The sequence below is a fragment of the Antechinus flavipes genome, chromosome 3 (assembly GCF_016432865.1).
Source record: "Antechinus flavipes isolate AdamAnt ecotype Samford, QLD, Australia chromosome 3, AdamAnt_v2, whole genome shotgun sequence".
Lineage (NCBI taxonomy): Eukaryota > Metazoa > Chordata > Mammalia > Dasyuromorphia > Dasyuridae > Antechinus > Antechinus flavipes.
The window spans coordinates 260,496,471-260,520,529 of NC_067400.1; positions in this window are offsets into that span (position 1 = coordinate 260,496,471).

Here is a 24,059-nt window from a genome sequence, read left to right on the forward strand (position 1 = left end):
GAGAGGGGTGGGGGTGAGGAAGGAAAAAGAGAGAAAGAGAGGGAGGAAAGGAGAGGAGGAAGGAGGGGAAGGAAAGTAATACATCAGATATATGGTGATTGTTTGGTGAAATCAAATCCCTCCTCAGATATTTACTAGCTGCTTACCTTATTCCACTGAAGAAGGAAATGGCAAACCACTCTAATATCTTTGCCCCCCAAAATCCTAAAGACAGTATGGTCCAAGGAGTGACAAAGAGCTGGACACAAGTGAATGACAAACCATGTATGTGTGCATACTTACATGTGATTATAGCTATATTTCAGGTTTCCATGAGAACTATTTCCCATTCAATCATCACTAGATAGTCAACATTTTACTTTTCTAAATTCTGTTCGGATCTTTAGTTTCTTTCTTGTTTATTTTTTGGTTAGATTTGTCTGAAAGGGCACATTAAGGTCTTCAACAAATTGCTGTTTTGTTGTTTACCTCTCCCTGTATTTCAAATACCTCTGTATACTATTCAATGCCTATATACTAACTTTTGATATTATTTAATTGTCTAGAGTGCCCTTAAATATACCATTTCCCTGTTAATCTCTTTTAAACATGTCTATGTCTACTTTTAGCTTGCATGAGATCATGATTACCACCCCTGCTTTTTGAGATTCACCTCAGGCATAATAGTTTCTATTCCAGTACTTCATTTTGTTTCTCTGTGGATCTTTATATTTTTAAAAGTGTGTTTCTTATTACCAACATATTGTTGGATTCTGCTTTCTTTTCTGTTGCACTCGGCCACTTTCCTCATGATCTTATGTTATGATTTTATGTCCTTATGATCAATAAGCATGAATTAAATACCTACTATGTACCATGCACTGTGTTAAATGCTGAGGATACAAAATGTGTCAAAAGACAATTTTTACCTTTGAGGAGTTTATAATTTAACGAAATAGAGAAAATGCAAATAAATATATTCAAACAAGCTATATGCAGGATGAATAGGAAATAATAGAGAGAAGGTCAGTAGTCATAGTGAAAGAGGAAAGGTATTCCAGGCATAGAAGAGGGCCAGAGAGAATGTCCCCTGAAGAAAGATGAAATATATTGTTTCTGGAATAGTCAAGAGGCCTGTCACTGAATTGAAAATGCACAGCAAAGAGTAAGGTATAAGAAGCCTTGAAAATTAGAAGAGAACTCAGCTGAAAGCCAAGAGATGATTTTGTATTTGATGCTGGAGCAAAAAAGCCTCTGGAGTTTATTAAGTAGGGTAGTAATTCGGTCATACCTGCTCTTCATGGCCCCATTTAGGGTTTTCTTGGCAAAGATACCAGAATGGTTTGCCTTTTCTTTCTCTAGCTCATTTGACAGATAAAGAATCTGAGGCAAACAGGGGTAAGTGACTTCTCCAGAGTCACACAGCTAGTAAGTGTCTGAGGACATGAGTCTTCTCAAGTCTAGTGGTCTGTGCACTATGACACCACCTAGCTGTCCTCAGATTACTAAAATCTTCTCTTTTTCCCCATCTTCGAAAAAAGGACCATCTAGAGCAGTGAATCTCTCCTTTACCTTTACCTTGAAGCACACTCACATATTATTATGTAATATCTTAAGAAATCAGATTATATCATTTTGATGTAATAAGGATTCTGTGTCTCCCTGATCTTTGTGGAGGGTAGGCCACCTGGCCTGGGGAAATTCCTAAAAATTATCTCCACCCACCTGAATTTCCTTTGGGAAAGCTATCTGGTTCCCACAGGAATCTCCCATTCCCAATTGATCTGATAATCACTTTTCTTTGGGAAAACAATGAGCATCCTTTTTAGAATTGAAAATTAGTTCCTCAAATTCATCTGAAGATATGCCCTAGCCTTGGGGCATAAAAATCAAATATAAACAAAGGCTGAACCCCAAACCTTTGCTAATTCCTTTCTGGATTTGGCCCACTGAGGAAGTTATTTCTCATTATAAACTCAGTATAAACTAAAAACCTACCTTTACTAAATCACTTTTGAAAGAACCCATTATTACTATATTACTATAAACCCATTTTTTGCCAAAAACCTCACCTGGGTTCGAACTGTGATTTCTTAAGCAAGAACCTGGGATACTGGCCTGGGAATCTCCCACTCTTATTTCTCACATATCAACAAGTTCTTAAGTCACCAATGCATAGAGCACTTAATAAATATTTTGTTAATTGAAATGAAATTATAGAGAGAACTAGATTCAAGGATATTTGATGAAATCCATCATTTTGCTAAGCATTTTATAATTCACTTTATTATTTATAAAACACACTTTATTATTTATAGGACACTATAGGACAATTTATAATAATTGTACCAAAATTGCATTTTTGCTCTTTACTTCCTATAAGTATGTCTTACCTAATATTATGAATTATTTTGAGGTAATATATATTTCACATAATTATATAAATATACTAATAATTCATTTTCTTCTTACATTGTTAGTGTGAACACCTTTTAGCTATGAGGAACCATAAGAATAAAATCTGAAAGCAGGAAAACTCTCTCAGCATTTTCCTTTTTTTTAACTATAGATGAAATAATAACTGCAATTAAGAAGAATGAATTGGTTTTTTTAAACATCCTAAATAAAATTAACTGTTCTTGTTTGTCCATTAAAATGCTGTTTTCTTACCTCTCTCTCTTATAGTTTTACCCACTGGTGTTGGCAAATTGTACAAATTTTTCCTTGCACTGGCCTCTTCTCAATAGTTACATTTGTGTCTAACTCTAGATGTGGTTTCCTTATGAGTATTCATTCATCTGCAATTCCCTTCCTTCAGTTCTCACTTCCTGGCACATTTCCCTCTCCATCTCTCCCTCTCTCTGAAGCAGGAAGAATGATCATTTGGGAAGTGGGGGAAGGATGTCAATGGAATAAAGAAAAGACAATCAATAAAATCTTTAAATAATGATCCCTAGAATCAAATTATGCTCTCTGGAACAACAGGATTTATTTGTTAGTGCTGTCCATTACATAGAATCTATCAGGTCAAAATGCTCTTTATTTCATTCGCCTACAGGTGAAAAACAACAACACACTTTGCTTTGACTGCTGTAATCTATTTGCTGAAACACTGGCTTAAAAAAAAGAAGAAAGTGTAAATGATTTGGAGGAGTTTGTGGAGATAGGGTAGAAAAAGTCTGTTTCCTGGACAGTGACATTTTATTATAGGTTTCAAACCCATCCTTTCATCCTGGAACCCCACCCTGCCTGGTGGAGACCCTCTGACAATACTTTCCTACCAGCTAAGAGAGCAGGAAATGAAGCTTTTGGCACAGCTGCTGCTCATGAATCATCTGGCAGCCGGGGGGGTTTTAAGCAGAGGGCTTCCAAGGACTCTTGTGCTCAGGCACCAGCTCCTCCAAGACACTGTTGAATTCATCCTGGAAGCTCTTTCCCATTTTCCTTTTCCATCCCGATTTAACGAGGTCCTGCTGCTATCTATATTAGTGGGACAAAGACATAACAACTTCTGAGAATGAGCTTGCATGTGTCTGCACCGATATGTGTTTGCTTTGGAATATTGGGGTCTACATTTTAGTGTCTCATTTCCCATACTTCAGTGACCTAGGTTCCACATTAGGTAATCAGTAGGTTGACAGATATAACAGCAGGCTCCAATTTATTTCCTCCTGAGTGCACTGAGTCAGTATTTTGCCAAAAGCAAAATGACTTTGCCATCCCCTTTCTATTATTCTCTGATCACTGGCCACAGAGATCTATTTAGCTCACCATATGTTGAGTAGCCTGATACAGACTGTCATGGATGCTAATAAAATAATCATTTGAAGGATATTCTATGATTTCCAGAAATGTATTTATGGATATATAGACCAAATCAGAAATTTTGGTCTATTATTATTCAATTAATAGCTTTAAATCTATATAACTTGCCATTCCTATTAGTTAAAGGGAACAGTAAAATTGCCATCATAGTTTAAGATTATACAATAATAGAAAAACAATGAAATAAAACTCAATTCACAGAATCAAGAATTTGAGATATGAAAGGAACCTCAGTCTAACCAACCCATTCAAAAAAGAAATTCCCACTACCTTTGTTCCAAGGAAATAAAGAACTTTATATTTCTCAAGGCAGCCTGTTCCAAAACTCCAATGTAAACAATGCAGAAAGAACACAAAGAGGAGTCTTGATGTGATACCTTCAGAATTTAAACTCCTTGAAGTGGGAAACTGTTTCATTTCTGTCATTATATTTCTAGCACCTATAGTGTAGTTCAATATCTGGCATAGAGTAGATGCTTTATAAATACTTGTTATTTAAATGATGCTGTTTTCTGCATTTCTCTTCTCTAATCTACATTAACAAAGATCATATTTACTCTGAACAAGATCTAAATCTACAATGGAAAGATGGATGATTTTAGGCAAATGTTCTCCTCTCCTAGTCAGAGGACACCAAAATGTTTTCCATAATGTCTCAAAGGGCTGCCAACAAAATAGGGATACAAGAATGGAGCTCTAGGTGGTTTTATAATATAGTTATAACTAGCTAAAATGAGAGTTTCAGCAAATTAAATTGAGAAGGGAAGAGAGAAAGTATAGTAGTATACCCATTATAGAAGATAGCACTTGCTATTTTAGAATCCATTAAACTATACTGCCATGATTCATTTCATAATGATTTTGTTTGTGGTTTCTTTATCATTCTTATAATATACATATTTGATTCCTAGAAATTTGTAATTATAGATGCTACCTTTCCTGTGCCAAATATAAATGAAATGATATTGTTAGTGAATATAAACATACATACATACATACATTTCCTCAACATAATGTTGAGGACTTCATCCTCATGTTAGGTAGGATCTTTGTGTGCTATAAGTTTTTTCTGCTACCTTACAAAACCCGAGTTAGCTTTCAGATGTAGAATGCTGAAGGGGGGAAAAAAACCATATAACCTTTCATTAGAGCATCTGAGCTCTACTTCAGAAGACAACCTACTATCATTATGCTAGCAAGTGAGAGGCAGATAGCTCTCTAGGACAACTCATATTCTTAATTAGCTGCTATCTTACTTAGTTTGAATTATTTCTTGATCTCTTTTGCCTTTATCCCTAAAACCAAATGTCTCATCAATGATAATTTCATAGATAGATACTATATGAGACTAAATAATATTAAAGCACTTATCACAAATAAGATCCTTGACATCTCTCTTCTTTTTTTTTCTTTTTATTTTTTTATTTTTTTTTTAATTTTTTATTTAATAATTACATTATATTGACACTCGTTTCTGTTCCGATTTTTTTTCCCCTCCCTCCCTCCACCCCCTCCCCTAGATGGCAAGCAGTCCTTTATATGTTGGATATGTTGCAGTATATCCTAGATACAATATATGTTTGCAGAACCGAACAGTTCTCTTGTTGCGTAGGGAGAATTAGATTCAGAAGGTATAAATAATCCGGGAAGAAAAACAAAAATGCAGATAGTTTACATTCGTTTCCCAGTGTTCTTTCTTTGGGTGTAGCTGCTTTTGTCCGTCATTTATCAATTGAAACTCAGGTCTCTTTGTCAAAGAAATCCACTTCCATCAAAATATGTCCTCATACAATATCGTTGTCGAAGTGTATAATGATCTCCTGGTTCTGCTCATTTCACTTAGCATCAGTTCATGTAAGTCTCGCCAGTCCTCTCTGTATTCATCCTGCTGGTCATTTCTTACAGAACAATAATATTCCATAACATTCATATACCACAATTTACCCAGCCATTCTCCAATTGATGGGCATCCATTCATTTTCCAGTTTCTAGCCACTACAAACAGGGCTGCTACAAACATTTTGGCACATACAGGTCCCTTTCCCTTCTTTAGTATTTCTTTGGGATATAAGCCCAATAGAAACACTGCTGGATCAAAGGGTATGCACAATTTGATAATTTTTTGGGCATAATTCCAGATTGCTCTCCAGAATGGTTGGATTCGTTCACAACTCCACCAACAATGCATTAGTGTCCCAGTTTTCCCGCATCCCCTCCAACATTCATCATTATTTTTTCCTGTCATCTTAGCCAATCTGACAGGTGTGTAGTGGTATCTCAGAGTTGTCTTAATTTGCATTTCTCTGATCAATAATGATTTGGAACACTCTTTCATATGAGTGGTAATAGTTTCAATCTCATCCTCTGAAAATTGTCTGTTCATATCCTTTGACCATTTATCAATTGGAGAATGGCTTGATTTCTTATAAATTTGAGTCAGTTCTCTATATATTTTGGAAATGAGGCCTTTATCAGAACCTTTAACTGTGAAAATGTTTTCCCAGTTTGTTGCTTCCCTTCTAATCTTGTTTGCATTAGTTTTATTTGTACAAAGGCTTTTTAATTTGATGTAATCGAAATTTTCTATTCTGTGATCAGTAATGGTCTCTAGTTCATCTTTGGTCACAAATTTCTTTCTCCTCCACAAGTCTGAGAGATAAACTATTCTATGTTCCTCTAATTTATTTATAATCTCGTTCTTTATGCCTAGGTCATAGACCCATTTTGATCTTATCTTGGTATATGGTGTTAAGTGTGGGTCCATGCCTAATTTCTGCCATACTAATTTCCAATTATCCCAGCAGTTTTTATCAAATAATGAATTCTTTTCCCAGAAGTTAGGGGTTTTGGGTTTGTCAAACACTAGATTGCTATAATTGACTATTCTGTCTTGTGAGCCTAGCCTTTTCCACTGATCCACTAATCTATTTCTTAGCCAATACCAAATGGTTTTGGTGACTGCTGCTTTATAATATAATTTTAGATCAGGTACAGCTAGGCCACCTTCATTTGATTTTTTTTTCATTAATTCCCTTGAGATTCTCGACTTTTTATTGTTCCATATGAATTTTGTTGTTATTTTTTCTAGATCAATAAAATATTTTCTTGGAAGTCTGATTGGTATAGCACTAAATAAATAGATTAGTTTAGGGAGTATTGTCATCTTTATTATGTTCGCTCGGCCGATCCAAGAGCACTTAATATTTTTCCAATTATTTAAGTCTGACTTTATTTGTGTGGAGACTTTTTTATAATTTTGCTCATATAATTCCTGACTTTCCTTTGGGAGATAGATTCCCAAATATTTTATGGTATCAACAGTTATTCTGAATGGAATTTCTCTTTGTATCTCTTGCTGTTGGGTTTTGTTGGTGATGTATAAAAATGCTGAGGATTTATGGGGATTTATTTTGTAGACAGCTACTTTGCTAAAATTATGAATTATTTCCAATAGCTTTTTGGTAGAATCTCTGGGGTTCTCTAGGTATACCATCATATCATCTGCAAAGAGTGATAGTTTGGTTTCCTCATTGCCTACTCTAATTCCTTTTATATCTTTCTCGACTCTTATTGCCGAGGCTAGTGTTTCTAATACGATATTAAATAATAATGGTGATAGTGGCAACCTTGCTTCACTCCAGATCTTACTGGGAAAGGTTCCAGTTTTTCCCCATTGCATATGATGCTTACTGAAGGTTTTAAATATATGCTCCTGACTATTTTAAGGAAAAGTCCATTTATTCCTATGCTCTCAAGTGTTTTTATTAGGAATGGATGTTGGATTTTATCAAATGCTTTTTCTGCATCTATTGAGATGATCATGTGGTTTTTGTTTGTTTGGTTATTGATATAGTCAATTATGCTAATAGTTTTCCTAATATTGAACCAGCCCTGCATTCCTGGTATAAATCCTACTTGGTCATAGTGTATTATCCTGGTGACAATTTTCTGTAATCTTTTTGCTAATATTTTATTTAAGATTTTAGCATCAATATTCATTAGGGAGATTGGTCTATAATTTTCTTTCTCTGTTTTCAGCCTACCTGGTTTAGGTATCAGTACCATATCTGTGTCATAAAAGGAGTTTGGTAGGACTCCTTCAGTCCCTATTTTTTCAAATAGTTTATATAACATTGGAGTTAATTGTTCTTTAAATGTTTGGTAGAATTCACAGGTAAATCCATCTGGTCCTGGGGATTTTTTCTTAGGGAGTTGATTGATAGTTTGTTCTATTTCTTTTTCTGAGATGGGACTGTTTAGGATATTTACTTCTTCCTCTGTTAGTTTGGGCAAGGTATATTTTTGGAGGTATTTTTCTATTTCATTTAAGTTGTCGAATTTATTGGCATAAAGTTGTGCAAAGTAACTCCTAATTATTGCTCTAATTTCCTCTTCGTTAGTGGCGAGTTCTCCCTTTTCATTTTTAAGACTAACAATTTGATTTTCCTCTTTCCTTTTTTTAATCAGATTTACTAAGGGTTTGTCTATTTTGTTGATTTTTTCATAGAACCAACTCTTAGTTTTATTAATCAATTCAATAGTTTTTTTACTTTCAATTTTATTGATCTCACCTTTTACTTTTAGAATTTCAAGTTTAGTGTTTGACTGGGGGTTTTTAATTTGTTCCTTTTCTAGCATTTTTAATTGCAAACCCAATTCATTGACCTTCTCTTTCTCTATTTTATACAAATAGGCCTCTAGAGATATGAAATTTCCCCTTATTACTGCTTTGGCTGCATCCCATACATTTTGGTATGATGTCTCATTATTATCGTTTTCTTGGGTAAAGTTATTAATTATGTCTATGATTTGCTGTTTCACCCAATTATTCTTTAGTATGAGATTATTTAGTTTCCAATTATTTTTTGGTCTACTTCCCCCTGCTTTTTTGTTGAATGTAATTTTCATTGCATCGTGGTCTGAAAAGGATGCATTTACTATTTCTGCCTTACTACATTTGAGTTTGAGGTTTTTATGTCCTAATATATGGTCAATTTTTGTATAGGTTCCATGAACTGCTGAAAAGAAAGTGTATTCCTTTCTGTCTCCATTACATTTTCTCCAGAGATCTATCATATCTAACTTTTCTAGTATTCTATTTACCTCTTTGACTTCTTTCTTATTTATTTTTTGGTTTGATTTATCTAATTCTGAGAGTGCAAGGTTAAGATCTCCCACTATTATAGTTTTACTGTCTATTTCTTCTTGCAGCTCTCTTAGTTTCTCTTTTAAGAATTTAGATGCTACCCCACTTGGTGCATATATGTTTAATATAGATAGTGCTTCATTATCCATGCTACCCTTTAGCAAGATATAGTGTCCTTCCTTATCTCTTTTAATTAGGTCAATTTTTGCTTTAGCTTGATCTGAGATCAGGATGGCTACCCCTGCTTTTTTGACTTCACCTGAAGCATAGTAGATTTTGCTCCAACCTTTTACCTTTAACCTGCATGTATCTCCCTGTTTCAGGTGTGTTTCCTGTAAGCAACATATTGTAGGATTCTGGCTTTTAATCCATTCTGCTAACCGCTTCCTCTTTATGGGGGAGTTTACCCCGTTCACGTTTATGGTTAGAATGACCAATTCTGTATTACTTGCCATCTTGTTAACCCCGGTTTATGCTTTCCTCCCTTCTTTCCCCTTTCCCCCCCTTCCAAGTATTAAGCTTGTGAGCACCCCTTGCTTCTCACAGCCCTCCCTTTTTAGTATCCCTCCCCCCGCCTTAGAGTTCCTCCCCCTATCTTACCCCTTTCCCTCCCAGTTCCCGTATTCCCTTCCGCTTAGCTTATTCCTTCCCTTTCCACTTTTCCCTTCTCACTTTTCAATGAGATGGGAGAAGTTTCACCATAGATTGAATATGTCTTAAGATTTTTCACTTAAAGCCAATTCTGAAGGCAGTAAGATACCCACTATATTCATCCCCCTCCATTCTTTCTCTCAGATATAATAGGTTTCCTATGCCTCTTCATGAAATGTACTACCCCCACTTTACCCTTTTTCTGGTACAATGTCCTTTCCACATCAATTTCTAGAACAAGGTATACATGTATTCTTTATACATCTATATAGTCAAAATATAGTTCCCAAGATTAATCTTTACCTTTTTAGATTTCTCTTGAGTTCTATATTTGTAGATCAAACTTTTTGTTAAGTTCTGGTTTTTTCATCAGAAATAGATGAAATTCGCTTACTTCGTTGAATGTCCATCTTCTTCCCTGGAAAAAGATGCTCATTCTCACTGGGTAAGTTATTTTTGGTTGCATACCAAGTTCCTTAGCCTTTCGGAATATCATATTCCAGGCCCTTCGATCTTTTAATGTGGATGCTGCCAGATCCTGGGTGATCCTTATTGTGGCTCCTTGATACTTGAATTGGGTTTTTCTAGCCGCTTGCAATATTTTTTCTTTCATCTGAGGGTTCTGGCATTTGGCCACTCTATTCCTTGGTGTTTTGATTTTAGGATCCCTTTCAGTGGGTGATCGATGAATCCTTTCAATGTTTATTTTTTCCTCTGTTCCTATGACTTCTGGGCAGTTCTCTTTGATAATTTCCTGGAAGACAGTGTCCAGGCTCTTTTTTTCATCATGTTTTTCTGGGAGTCCAATGATTCTCAGATTGTCTCTCCTGGATCTGTTTTCCAGGTCTGTTGTCTTCCCCAGAAGGTATTTCACATTTTTCTCCATTGTTTGATTTTTTTGAATTTGCTTGACTGATTCTTCTTGTCTCCTCGAGTCATTCAATTCCACTTGTTCAATTCTGATTTTCAGTGAAGTATTCTCTTCACTCACTTTTTTAAAATCTTTTTCTAATTGTCCAATTGATTTCTTTTGTTCTGTGGAATTTTTTTCCATTTCGCCAATTTTGTTTTTTAGAGAGCTGTTTTCTGTTTCCAGTTCACTAATCCTATTTTTCAAGGATTTTACTTCTTTATCCACTCTCTCTTTAACTGACTTCTCCAGGCTCTTTTCCCATTTTTCTTCTAGCTCCCTTGTGAGAGCCTTTTTAATCATTTCTATGAGGTTCATCTGTGCTGAGGAACAGACGATTTCCTCCTTTGGGGATTCACCTGGGGACTGCCTGTTTTTAGTCTCCTCAGGATTTAGAGTCTGCTCTCTATCTGTATAGAAGCTGTCAAGGGTTAAAGTCCTCTTCAGCTTCTTGCTCATTCTGTCTATTAATCAGAGACAAACTACCAAAGAAAAACAGAAAAAACTGGAGTCTTTCTTTGGGGGGGGGGGGGCTGGGTGTGTTATCGAGCTTCCTCTACAGACTGCAGGGGGCAGCAGTGAGGCACTAGCAGGACTGTGCTGCGCCTGCGCTCTGAGATCCCAAAGCGTGCTGAGTCACTGAGGGGGGGGAAGGGGGGGGCGGCCAGGTCCTGAGAGACTCCAGCTGTTTGGGGTTGTGTTCTTCAGCCCCGGTGTTTTTAGCTTCTCTGCTGGGCTGTTGACTTGCTGCCGGAGCAAAGTCTCCACACCTGTAGTGAAGCTCTCCCCGCAGAGACGGCTACGATCACTCTCCACCCCCTCTCCAGTCTGCTCCCGTGCCCTCACTGCCGCTGCCCGCCGCCTGCGCCCGATCTAAAACCGCCCCAGCCCTCCAGTAAAGACAGACCTTTCTTGGCGGATCTCAAGGATGGCTTCTCTTGGTAACTATTTGTGGGTTTTTTTCAGTCAAGCATTGATTCAGAGGCTTGTAATGAAATGGATAGTGAGAGAAAGCGTGGAGCTTATGCAGCTGTGAGCCTCCTCTCCGCCATCTTAACCGGAAGTCCCCTATAGGGCTTCTTTTCGACATCTCTCTTCTTACCTAACCTCAAGTACACTGGGAAATATTCCAGTCTCATGTTCCTCATACCATAACTAATTATAGTATTCAAAGATCTCAATGCATAAATTAAGAAAGAGGCAACAAGTGACATCTTGGATCCACCAATCACTATCCTGTGACCTTTGAACAGAAAAAAATATTCCTAAGACAGGTCAAAAATTATACTTTTCCTGTAAAAAAGAGAAAATAAAAATTATTTCCTGGGTATTGCCATTTCATTCCTCAATTCTGGACAACAGTTTGGGAACAACATAGCAATATCCCATCTCTGCCCCACCAATCCACAACTGTTCTGAACCCTTAGTTGTCTATACATTTATCCTTTAATAAATTTGATTGGATATGTAAGTCTTTGAAATTTTTGCCTTTTTTCTTCTCTAGTGCCACAAAATTCTTTATTTGAAGAGGCTGGGAATACTAAATATAGGAAATGAAAAGGGTGACAGAAACTATTCAAGTCTTCTAACTTTAAAACTCCTTAATCTGACAAAATGAGCCTTCATTTAAATAGTTTCTGTGACAGAAAATGAAATTCACTAGTTGCAGTCATACCAAGAGAGAACCATCTCCCAAGCCTTTACAAGAGCATCTTTAAAAATCTAGACTCTGGGAAAGGGTGGCATAGAACAAGACCCAAAGGATGACAGCCCAGGAATAGTTTTACCTTATACCTCTAGAGTTCTGTGAAGTACAGGGCATTCGGTGAGAAAAGAAAGTTCTCCTCCCACCACCTCCTCTTCCTGCCCCACTGCCCCCAAGAAAACAGCCTAATATCAGTACCCTGAAAGAAAAAACTCATTTTCCCCATGCTAATTATGCTATTTTTTACACAAAGTTTTACACTTGTTGGTTGTGGTTTTTCTTCTTTTAAAAAAATTCTTTTTTTTTTTCTTTTATAAGACAATTTATTTGACAAACAATCCTAAAGTCCTGGAACCTTTACCTATGAAGTCAGAAGGTGAAGATTTTCTAATGTGGCAAGCATGACCAAAAACCAAAGGGTCACAACTTCAAAGGTTGTATTCTTCTGTATTTTCTACTTTATAATGAATGTTCTCTAAGTGTCAAAACCATGGAAGTCTTAAATTGACTTAAAAGAACATTTATTTTGAGAGTGCTAAAGGTGGAAGCATGTCACTTTTTTCCCTCCTACCCTTCTAAGCATCCATGACAACAGAAACGACTCACCAACTTAAAAACAGTTATGACTCTGGGAAATCAAAAGCATATGGATGTAAATGAAATGGTTTTATGTGTTCATTTTTTAAATTGAAATTTTTTTCATTTAATATTTATTATATTTTTCTCAATTATATGTAAACAAAAATTTTAACTCTAATTTTTTTGAAAATTTTGAGTTCCAAATTCTCTCCCTTACTTCCTTCCCTCCCCTCTCATTTAGAAGTCAAGCAATTTGGCATAGATGATAAATTTGTAGTCATGCAAAATATTTCCATATTAGCCATGCTGCAACAGAAATGGTAGATTAAAAACAAGAATAATAAAGAAAGTTTGAAGAGTACGCTTCAATCTGCATTAATATTCCATCAGTTCTTTCTCTAGAAGTGGGTGGGATCTTTCTTTGTAAGTCCTTTGGATTTGTCATGGATCATTGTATTAATCAAAATAGCTAAATTATTCACAATTAATTTCTGTATAACATTGCTATCACTGTTCTCATTTTGTTCATTTCACTTTGTTTGTTATTAGTCTTCGCAGGTTTTTTCTGAAACTATCCTGCTCATTAGTTCTTATAGCACAATAGTATTCTATCATAATCATATATCACAACTTGTTCACCCATTCTCCAGTTGAGGGGCAATCATTCAAATAAATGCTTTTTTCTATTCACTTATTCATTTATCTACCTATTAACCAGTTTACTTCTAATACCTTCATCTGCCAGAGACAATAACAGAACTCAAAGAAAGTAGAGATGCAAATCTGTTATCTTGCTTGCTTCTTCATAGATCTAAGTTAATTTGATTCCAGTACCAAGCATATAGCCCAAAGAGAGCAAACAAAGGCCGGGGTGGGAGGGGACCAGTATATACAAAAATGTTTATCATACAACTTTTTTCCTTCCTTTCTTTCTATTTTTTCTTTTCTTTTTCACTATAACAAAGAACTGAAAGCTATGGAGTGCCCATCAACTGGAGAATGACAGAACAAAATTTGTTATAGGAATACTGTTGAACTACAAGAATTATAAAAACAATGGGTTCAAAGAAACCTGGCAAAAATTTTATATGAATGAAGTAAGTAGAACCTAGAGAAGACAAGATGGAATAATTATAATATTACAAAGAAAAACATCTTTGAAAGGTTTAAAAACTATGATCAATCTTACCTCCAGAAGAGCATTGCTGAAGCATATTTCCTACTTCTTGAGAGAGAGGTGATGGAGCCATGTTATAGAATGAGACAAAAAAAATTTTTTTGGACATGGCTAGTGTGTGACTTTATTTTATTCTGACTTTTAAAATTGAAAAGTCTGATAGTGGCCAGTACTTTGTCCATTTAATTTTGAGTTTGGAATGAAAAGAGACTTTCAGTAGTTAACAAAAGAGATTTACTCAGCTAATACATAGAAAGGATATTCAACAAGGACTTTATAGCAATTCCCTTGGTTAGACACAGGCCCCTGAATTTCCATTTAGAGATCCATCTAGTCTCCAGCAAAGAGTATGGTAGTTTATGTAGTCTTGGGACATCCAGGAAATCTGAAAAGAAATGATTGCATGTGTTTTTTTTGTTTTTTTTTTTTTTAATGCTCTTTGGTAATCAGAAAAGCATGTCAGTATAGCCAGAAGAACTTAAGAAATTGGATCAAGATAGCTTTATTTTGAGACTCTTCCTCCTAGGCCAATCAAGTCTCAGGGATAGCTTTATCTCTTCTCAAGGAAAAACTAGGTTGACCTATGGTGGAGAATGAGAGGGATCCTACTAAATAGTGTCCCTAACACAACTCTGCATATTAGTTACAAAGTTTTTTGTTTTTTAAATTGGAATCAGGAGAAATTTGAGAGGAAAAAGGGACTACCAATAGTGGTGCCAAAAAGAAAAAGAAAAGTAGTCAATGAAGCATTTAAAAACACAAAAGAGAGAACAGAAGAATGTTCAAGAGACAGACAAGCAAGACAAGTTTGAATTTAACATGTAGAGCTTATTAATTTTTTTTAAATTCAAGATATCAAGGGAGATTTAAGATTTCATGAATAATCTCCCCTTTTTGCCCAATTGCTAATATATAGACATTTGTGTTTGTCAGTATTTGGCAAATTCAGGTTAACAAAAATAAAGATAAAAAATATACACACACGATTGGAACAGAACAAGGACATAACAAATAGAGCAAAATATATACAAAAGATTAACTGATCATTCATTCAAGAAGGAAAATGAGGGAGAAAAGATCCATTATTTAATAAATGAAGCTAGAAAAGCTGGTTAGGAATATTGTAGAAAATAACATCATACACTACAGAAATTTCTAACTAAACTATAGATGTAAGCATTAAAAATATTATAAAAGAGAAAAGTGAAAACTACATATTTTTCTCAACAGTAAGAGTTGAATAAATTTTATCAATTTACCAACAGAAGAAATTATTAGAGATAAGATGAATATGGTTACATAAAAATTTAGAACTTCTAATAAAAATATATAATATAGTAAAAGAATCACAATAAATTGAAAAAGTATGTCAAAGAATGTATTTTAATATTTATAAGGAATAAATCAATCATCAACAGATGAGAATGGAAAGAAGTTGAGAACATGGCACAAACAAGCAGGATGATGTTGGAATTACCATGTTGAACTTGCATATACAGAAAAAACTAATTGGGAAAATACAAAATATGCATAAAAAGAAATTGTTTCATATACAATCCTTTTCTTTTACTTTATATATTTAAATGTTCATGCTTGTTGATGTTTATTCAATTCACAACTAAAAAGAAAATTTAAGGTAATAATTTACCTTAAGTTTGGAAAAAACTTACAGTGACCCTGTAAGGTAGTATAAATACTATTATCTCCATTTTATAGATGAGGGAAAAGGCCCTGAAAGGTTTTTCCTCTCAAATTTCTCCCGATTTCAAGGTGATTTGCACCACAAGTATATTTACCTTAAGTTTGGAAAAAACTTACAGTGACCCTGTAAGGTAGTATAAATACTATTATCTCCATTTTATAGATGAGGGAAAAGGCCCTGAAAGGTTTTTCCTCTCAAATTTCTCCCGATTTCAAGGTGATTTGCACCACAAGTATCTCAGGCAAATTATGAACTCAAGTCTTCTGACTCCAAGTCTAGCTCTCTTTACCATGCTATTAGCAATATAAATGATATATATCTGTAGTTTATGTTACTGGAACATTTTGCTCTATATTTCATAGATACACATGCATATTTATATACATGCATACACATCTATACATATACATTTACTGTGTGTGTTTATGAGTGTACATACAATGTATGCATATAATGTATACAATATATTTGTTTATGTATGCATAACATACATGATATATATGCCCAAGATGTGTGTGTATGTGTGTATGCACTTTTATATATCCCATATATGTAGAAATCAAAGGAGTTAATCACAGAAATAAATGAAATTCAAAGCCTTTTCCTATAAGAGCTATGGTGTCATTGTTTAATGGCCATAGCTTAATTCATTTTTTGTTCTCTAAAACCAAACAACGAGGGCCCAGTTCTTATAGGATTACAAAAGATGGGTCAGACAGAGAGGGATTACGTAGCTGTCATATACATCATGAACATTGTGAATAGATGAGCTCTAACAAGATAGAAGTATCAACGCTCTGGGCATTGCAAGGCTTTAAGTCTTAAGTATACAAAAGCCTTCAGATTTTTCTCATCTAAACTGTTTATTTTCTCTAGAAAGGACCCTAAATTATAGTATCTTAGATAATTTCTAAAATGAATCACTTCATAAAAGAGTTGTTTGATTATCTGTGGAGTTACTTAGAATCACAAAATTGCACAGTAGGAAAATCCATCAACAGCCATCTATTCTAACCTGCACCTGAAAAATAATCCTGAGTGTACTATATCTGAGCAGTGTTCAAACCATCCTTTTGATGAATATTTCCAATGAGGGGATCCACTGTTTTCTTTTTTTTTATTTAATATTTATTACATGTAAAAACTTTCTTAATATTCTTCCCCCCCCAATTTTTTAAATTATAAATTCTTCCCCTACCTCTATTCCTCTATGAGAAGGCAAGCAAATTCACATAGATTATACCTGTATAGTCATGCAAAACACATTTCCATATAAGTCATGATGATTCTACTATTTTCTGAGGTACTTTTTAGACTGCTCTAACTGGCAACTTCTACTTCCATCATGGTTCCAGATTTCGCCAATCAGAACAAATCTAATCCATTTTTGAAATAGCTATCCATGTATTTTCCCATTATCCTGTCACCCTCCTTCTCTTCTCCACCTTTTGTTGTTTCAACTGATTCTCATATGGAATGAATTTAAGATCCTTTAACACCATGTTCACCCTCTGCTAGAAATTCAGCTTTTCCGTGTCCTTTCTTAATTGTGAGTATCAAATATTGTCTGGCCAGGGCAGAGTATAGAGGGACAGCTGACTTCTTATTCCTGGGCAACATGCCTTGCTTACTGCAGCCCAAGATTGCAGTAACCATTTTAGTTACTTTCTTTATTCTTCCTTTTAAAAAATTACTTTATTTCTAATTCACAGAATAAAATATTCATTTCCAAAACACAGCACAATAAAAAAGATGATTGCACAAGAAAATGTAAACCATATTGTTGTTTAGTCATTTCAGTAGTATTCAAAGCTTTGTGCTCCCATTTAGGATTTTTTTGGGGCAAAGACATTGGAATAATTTACCATTTCTTTCCTTAGTTCACTTTACTGATAAAGAAACTGAGATCCAAGAATCTTGCCCAAGATCACATGTCATGGCGTCACCTCCCTCATGCCATGATTCTCTTCAAGAACAAAGGACAAACCACAACTTTGTGTGTGTGTGTGTGTGTGTGTGTGTGTGTGTGTGTGTGTGATGAGATTCAAGGGAGGCAACAAGTGATAGGGTTTGGTAAAAATTCACATGTGAAAAACTCACAAAGATTTTCTCCTTAGCCAAAGAGTACATTTATTTAGGAGAAGAAGTTACAGGCAAAATGAAGAGGTAAAATAAACATCAAAATTGGTAAATATGAAATAGATTTGAGAGAGCATATAACTAGAAAGGCAGCGTTTAACAAATAGCAATGGAAAAGACAAGTTCCCCAGTGGAACTCACAATTAACTAGGAGAAAAGGAAAAGGCTATGAAGTGTGAGGATGCCATTGACTGGCAGGCTAAATCCATAGAGGAATGTAGCAGACTAACCAAAGTTAATTATAGTAAGGAGAAAGATGGCATTGAAGGGAAAACAGCATGAGGAGAAAGAGAGAGTACCTCATAGGGGGCTTAATCCTGAAAAAGACTTAAAGATCTTCATCATAAACACATCCTTTATAAGGAAAATATAATCTCAAGGAAGGAGGGGAAGTACCAGGGAAGAGTTTGGTAGCTTAGAGAGAGGGCTCAAGAAAGAGCCAGATGGTATCCACCTGGCTAACTATATACTAATCAGTATCTCAAAGGTTGTTTAAAGATGCCCAGAAGTTGGAGGGATAGAAAAGGGAGTATCTCTGCTAAAGAGTTACATCCTGACACCACTCTATACAAATAGGGTAGTCTGGGACTTGATTATGCCAGATAATAGTCAGAGGGACTTCCTCTTCATAAGGGAAAAGAGTCAGCTCATTTAAAAGTCCATATCACACACACACACACACACACACACACACACACACACTGTACATATAGTCATATGTGTATGTGTATATGTTATATGTATATGTATATATATACACACACTAGACACAAATAATAGGTATACATATATGTTAAATTATTCTATACACACATCTACTTAACAGTTCTTCTGGATGCAGATAGCATCTTTCTTCATATGTCCTTTATTTGTAATTTGTGTATTTATAATAGTAAAAATGGTTTAGTCACTCAAAGTCTTTCTTAAAACAATTTTGTTTTTATTGTATACAAAGTTCTCTTGGTTCTACTCATTTCATTCTTCATCATCAATGCCTTTTTAAGATCTTTGAGTTCATCATTTTTGTAGCACTGTAGTATTCCATTACAACTATACACCACAATTTGTTCAGAACTTTTAGCTGCTTTAATAGCAATGTTAAGTTATTTTGAGCCAGGGCAGCTAGGTAGTGCAGTGGATAGAGCATCAGCCCTGAAGTTAGGAGGACCTGAGTTCAAATGTGATTCCAGACACTTAACACTTCCTAGCTGTGTGACCCTGGGCAAGTCACTTAACCCCAACAGCCTCAGCAAAAAAAAAAAAAACCCTATCACCAAAACATGCTATCTTTTTTCAAACAACTGCTATCTGATTATGTCTTCCTCACCTTATGGGGGAGTGGGAAAAATTACTCCAATTTTGCCTAAATAGAGTCATCATAGAACCATTCCTTGACTATTAAAAAAAAGCAAAGTACCTCAGGTTCGTGAGCAGCAAAATCTTGTTTCCCTTCGCCCATATTGCTACCCTTCAGTGAAGTTGATTTTTTTCAACTCAGTATTTGTATTATTCCTATTTATTTTGCCTGATTGATTTAGCCCACTGTCTAAGTCTCTCGGAATCCTTTTTGATTCAGACTCAGTTACTGGTGCATTAGCTATTCCCCTCAAGATTTATATCACCTGCAGCTTTGATAATCATGTACATCATTGATATAACTGTCAAACAGCTTAGGGCTACATACAGATCCCTGGAACACTCCCCATGAGACCTTCTGCAAAGTTAATGTAAAAACATCAATAGCTTTTTTTTAATGTTTAAGTTAAGCAACTTAGCTTCACCTTTGGGTGGTAGATAAGGTGCTATAACCCTTAGTAACTGTATCCCCTGGATCAGTCACTAAACTTAAGTAGTAAAGTTAGTAACTGTATCACCCTGGATCAGTCACTAAACTTAAGTAGTAAAGTTAGTAACTGTATCACCCTGGATCAGTCACTAAACTTAAGTAGTAAAGTTAGTAATTGTATCACCCTGAATCAATCACTAAACTCAAGTAGAACAGTGGCTAGAGAAGAGTTAGATATGGAGTCAAGAAGAACTAAGTTTAAATCCAGCCTCATACCTTTAGAAGCTATGTGACCCTGGGCAATTCACTTAACTGCCATATGCCTCAGTTGTAAAATGAGAATAATAATGACACCTAACTCACAGAGTTGTTATGAGGATAAAATAGTTTTTTTTTTTTTTTTGTAAAGTACCTTACAGGTTTTAAATCATTATAAAAACGTTAGTTATTATTATACTTACTAAATATAATATATATGAAGTTTTAGGCAAACCTTGAAGAATTATATAATTATTAGCTGTTATTAATCATTACCATTGTACAATTGGCAGCACAAAAATAGCATAAAATACATTATCAAACACTATACTACTATTTCAGTGAATTTTATTTGCAGAATTCTCTTTATTTGCCAGTTTAATAACCTCAAGCAACACTTGCCCACTAAATGGTCTGCTAGTTAATTTGCTATAATGCATTTAAAACATGGAAAAAGCAGTCAAAACAAAGCAAAAAATGACACAGACCTTTCAGTTTATGTCTTCTGAATTACATTATAACTATTTGACAGCTATAGCTTTCTATATAATCTCTTAAAGCCCATAACATGTGGGAGAATGAAAAAAAGAATGTTTTCATTTTTTCGTGAACATGCTGTTACAGACTGACACACAGTGACAGAATCCCTGGAAAAGGTTTAATGCAAAATGAGGTGAAAGACACAGTTGATGGCAAATAGTCTTGCCCATACTCAATTTAGCTTCTCTTTAATAGAAAGTACAATGTTACCTGCTGAGTGCTGACAGAGAACTTCTATGGAACAGAACTTTGTGGCTACCTAGTTCCTGTTGAAAGGTTTAAGTTCTGAATCAATCTGTCACTTCAGTCAATATATAACTCATCTCAGAAAGAAAGTTGGTTCACACTCTGATGTGCTGGGAACCTGGGCCTTCAGCTGCCTTTTCTTTCTCTTTTCCAAGGGAATCTTAAGTCCAAACTACAGTGTAAAAGTCATCTACCATTAAGAGAAATTAGGAATGATCCCTCTTGGGCTGGTAGAGAAAAGGAGAGAGCAGAAGAGATGAAACTTGAGTTCAAACGTTGAGGTAACCAAATGAGGAGTGCTGTTAGATACAATCTAAATTCCAATTCTTGGGGGGAACCACTCCAAATTTGCTTAAATACAGTGATCACAGACAGAATCATTCTTTGAACAGTAAAGAGAGCAAGGTGCCCTAGGCTGAGGAATGACAAAGTTTTTTTTTTCCTGTTCCCCATCTCCTTAAACCCCAAGACTTGATGTTGAAACTAAATTTAACCAAGTAATTTAAAAATTCATGGTTACTTCCAAACTATGCATGCAGTGGATTACCAGTAAAATCTTGGGATGAATTTCTAAAATTGTACTTGTACTTATCCTTTTCTCACCCTAAAGAACTTGTTCACAGTCAGAAAATATAAACTGATGATAATATTAGTCTAAGCACAATGGAATTTGAAGAAATCTACTGTAAGAAAATAATCTGATATACAGCAGAAAGAACTGCAAGTGATTTGGGATAGGATACAATGTTAAGAAGGGGTTTGTCTACCATCTGTGCTATTTGTTCTCCACGACATCTTAAAAATGTCTACTTCTTTTGGACCTCAGTTTCTTCAGCTGTAAAATGAGGAGATTGAACTAGAAGATCATAAATGTCCTTTTCAACTCTTAATATATGATCTTATTTGTAAAATGAGTGAGTTCATCTCAATGAATTATAATATCTCTTCTAATTCCTTTGTGTAATGTTAGGGCTAGCTTTCTGGAGGGCCTTGGGACCAGTCTTGGTCTCAGCAGAATAACACCACAAGAATAGTTAGGAATAAAGAACAATGTCTTTAATGTCTTCTTCAGTCTCCCAGTCAGAACCAGTCTCACCCATAGGACAGGAGGCAGGAGAGGCACCACTAAGATAGTCAAAGATAGAACGTCTCTCTTCCAGTCCTTGTTAGCCCTTATATACCTTATTGTAATTATATCATTATAGCATACTGATTATGTGTGAACTTAGAGAACCATTGCATCACCATACTAAAGGCCTCATTTCTAAAATATAAAGAAAATTGATTCAGATTTATAAAAATACAAGCCATTCTCCAATTGACAAATGGTCAAAGAATATGAACAGACAAATTTCAAATGAAGAAATTAAAACCATTTCTAGTCATGTGAAAAAATTCTCTAAATCACTACTGATTAGAGAAATGCAAATTAAACAACTCTGAGGTACCACTATACACCTCTCAGATTGGCTAAGATGACAGAAAAATATAATGATAAATGCTGGAGGGAATGTGGGAATACTGGGACGCTAATAAATTACTGGTAGAGTTGTAAAATGATCCAATCATTCTGGAGAGCAATTTGGAACTATGCCCATAGGGCTATCAAACTGTGTACACTCTTTGATCTAGCAGTATCTCTACTGGGCTTGTATCCCAAAGAGATCATAAAAAAGGGGAAAGGACCATATGTGCAAAAAATATTTGCAGCAGCCCTTTCTGTAAAAGCAAGGTATTAGAAACTGAGTAGATGTCCATCAATTGGAGAGTAGCTGAATAAGTTATAGTCTGTAATGTTATGGAATATTATTTTTCTATAAGAAACAATCAGAGAGAGTGACATGAACTGATGATGCTAAGTGAAATGAGTAGAATCAAGAAATAATTGTACACAGCAACAAGATTATGTGATGATCAATTCTGATGGACATGGGTCTTTTTAACAATGGGGTGATTCAGGCCAATTCCAAAAGTCTTATGATGGAGAGAGCCATTTGCCTCCAGAGAGAGGGTGTGGTAACTGAATGTAGATTACAACATAGTATTTTCACCTTTTTTTATTGTTTGCTTGTTTTTTCTTTCTCGGTGTTTTTTTTTTTTTCCTTTTTGATATATTTTGTGTATGTGTGTGTGTGTGTGTGTGCAGCATGATAAATGTGGAAACATGCATAGAAGAATTGAACATATTTAACCTTATTAGCTTGCCTGCTGTCTTAGGGACGGGGTAGGGAAAGGGAAATAGATAAATTTGGAACATGAGGTTTTGCAAGAGTGGATGCTGAAAACTATCTTTGCATGTATTTTGAAAATACAAAACTATTATTTAAAAAAAAGAAAAAAAGTTTGGTTTTGCTTATTAAAGAAAGGCATGTCAGTATATTGATTAGAGAGTTGACTGTCAAACCAGGAAGACCTAGTTTCAAAGTTTACCTCTTAAACATATTAGTTGTTTGACCCTGGACAAAACATTTAATTTCTCAGGTTCCTTGACACTCCCTAAGAAAGAAAATTAAGTTCTTCATTGCTGAAAGAAGTTCCTTAGTGGGAGCTCCCTATACAGATGAAATAAAAAATCCAATCCCAAATTTAATAGCTTGAAGAAAGCATTTAATTCTCTTCATGGGAAAAAATTCTCTTCTCTTTATAATGTACTGTGGAATCAAGATTGTAAAGCTTTTCTGTTATATTTATTAAGTCAATATTACTGTGAAGGGTTATATAAACTAGATATTACTACCTTAAAGAACTATGCAAAATTGTCTTTACTGGGGGAAAGTTTGATCAATCTATAAACATTTATTAAGAGCCTCTTACATTCTAGCTATGGTTAGTACTGAGCATCCAGCTATGGTATCTAGATGAGGACTGGGAAGACACATAAAAAAGAAGCAAAAGGATAGTCTTTGCTCTTAAGGAGCTCACAATCTGATCAGGGAGAAAATATGAAAAATAACTCTTTATAAATAAGATGTAGTCAGGATAAACTGGAAATATATATATATATATGCAGAAAAATAGCTCATGTTCATCAACTTTCAAGATAGGTGATAGATTCCTTATTTTCAGATATTTTCTAATGACAACTCACCCTCTATACCTTTTATGGACTCAATTCTATACTACCGTCATTTGTTACTTTGTCTTCTTAAACCCATAGGAAAGATTATAAGATAAATAACTTATACGCCCATCAGGAAAGGATTTTGGTTATGGTATTTATTAGTGAGCCTATGGTCTCATTCTTTCCATGCTATTACTCAAATAAGCAATCTATCCTTCCATAATATGCTTTCTGTATACTCAGGATATATAGGGTGATCAGGCAGGACAAGTGCCTCTGCTGTAACAGCTTGCTTGTTGAGCCCTTTTCAGGGCTACTTATCCACTTTTGGTCCACCTGGCACTCAGCTCCCTTG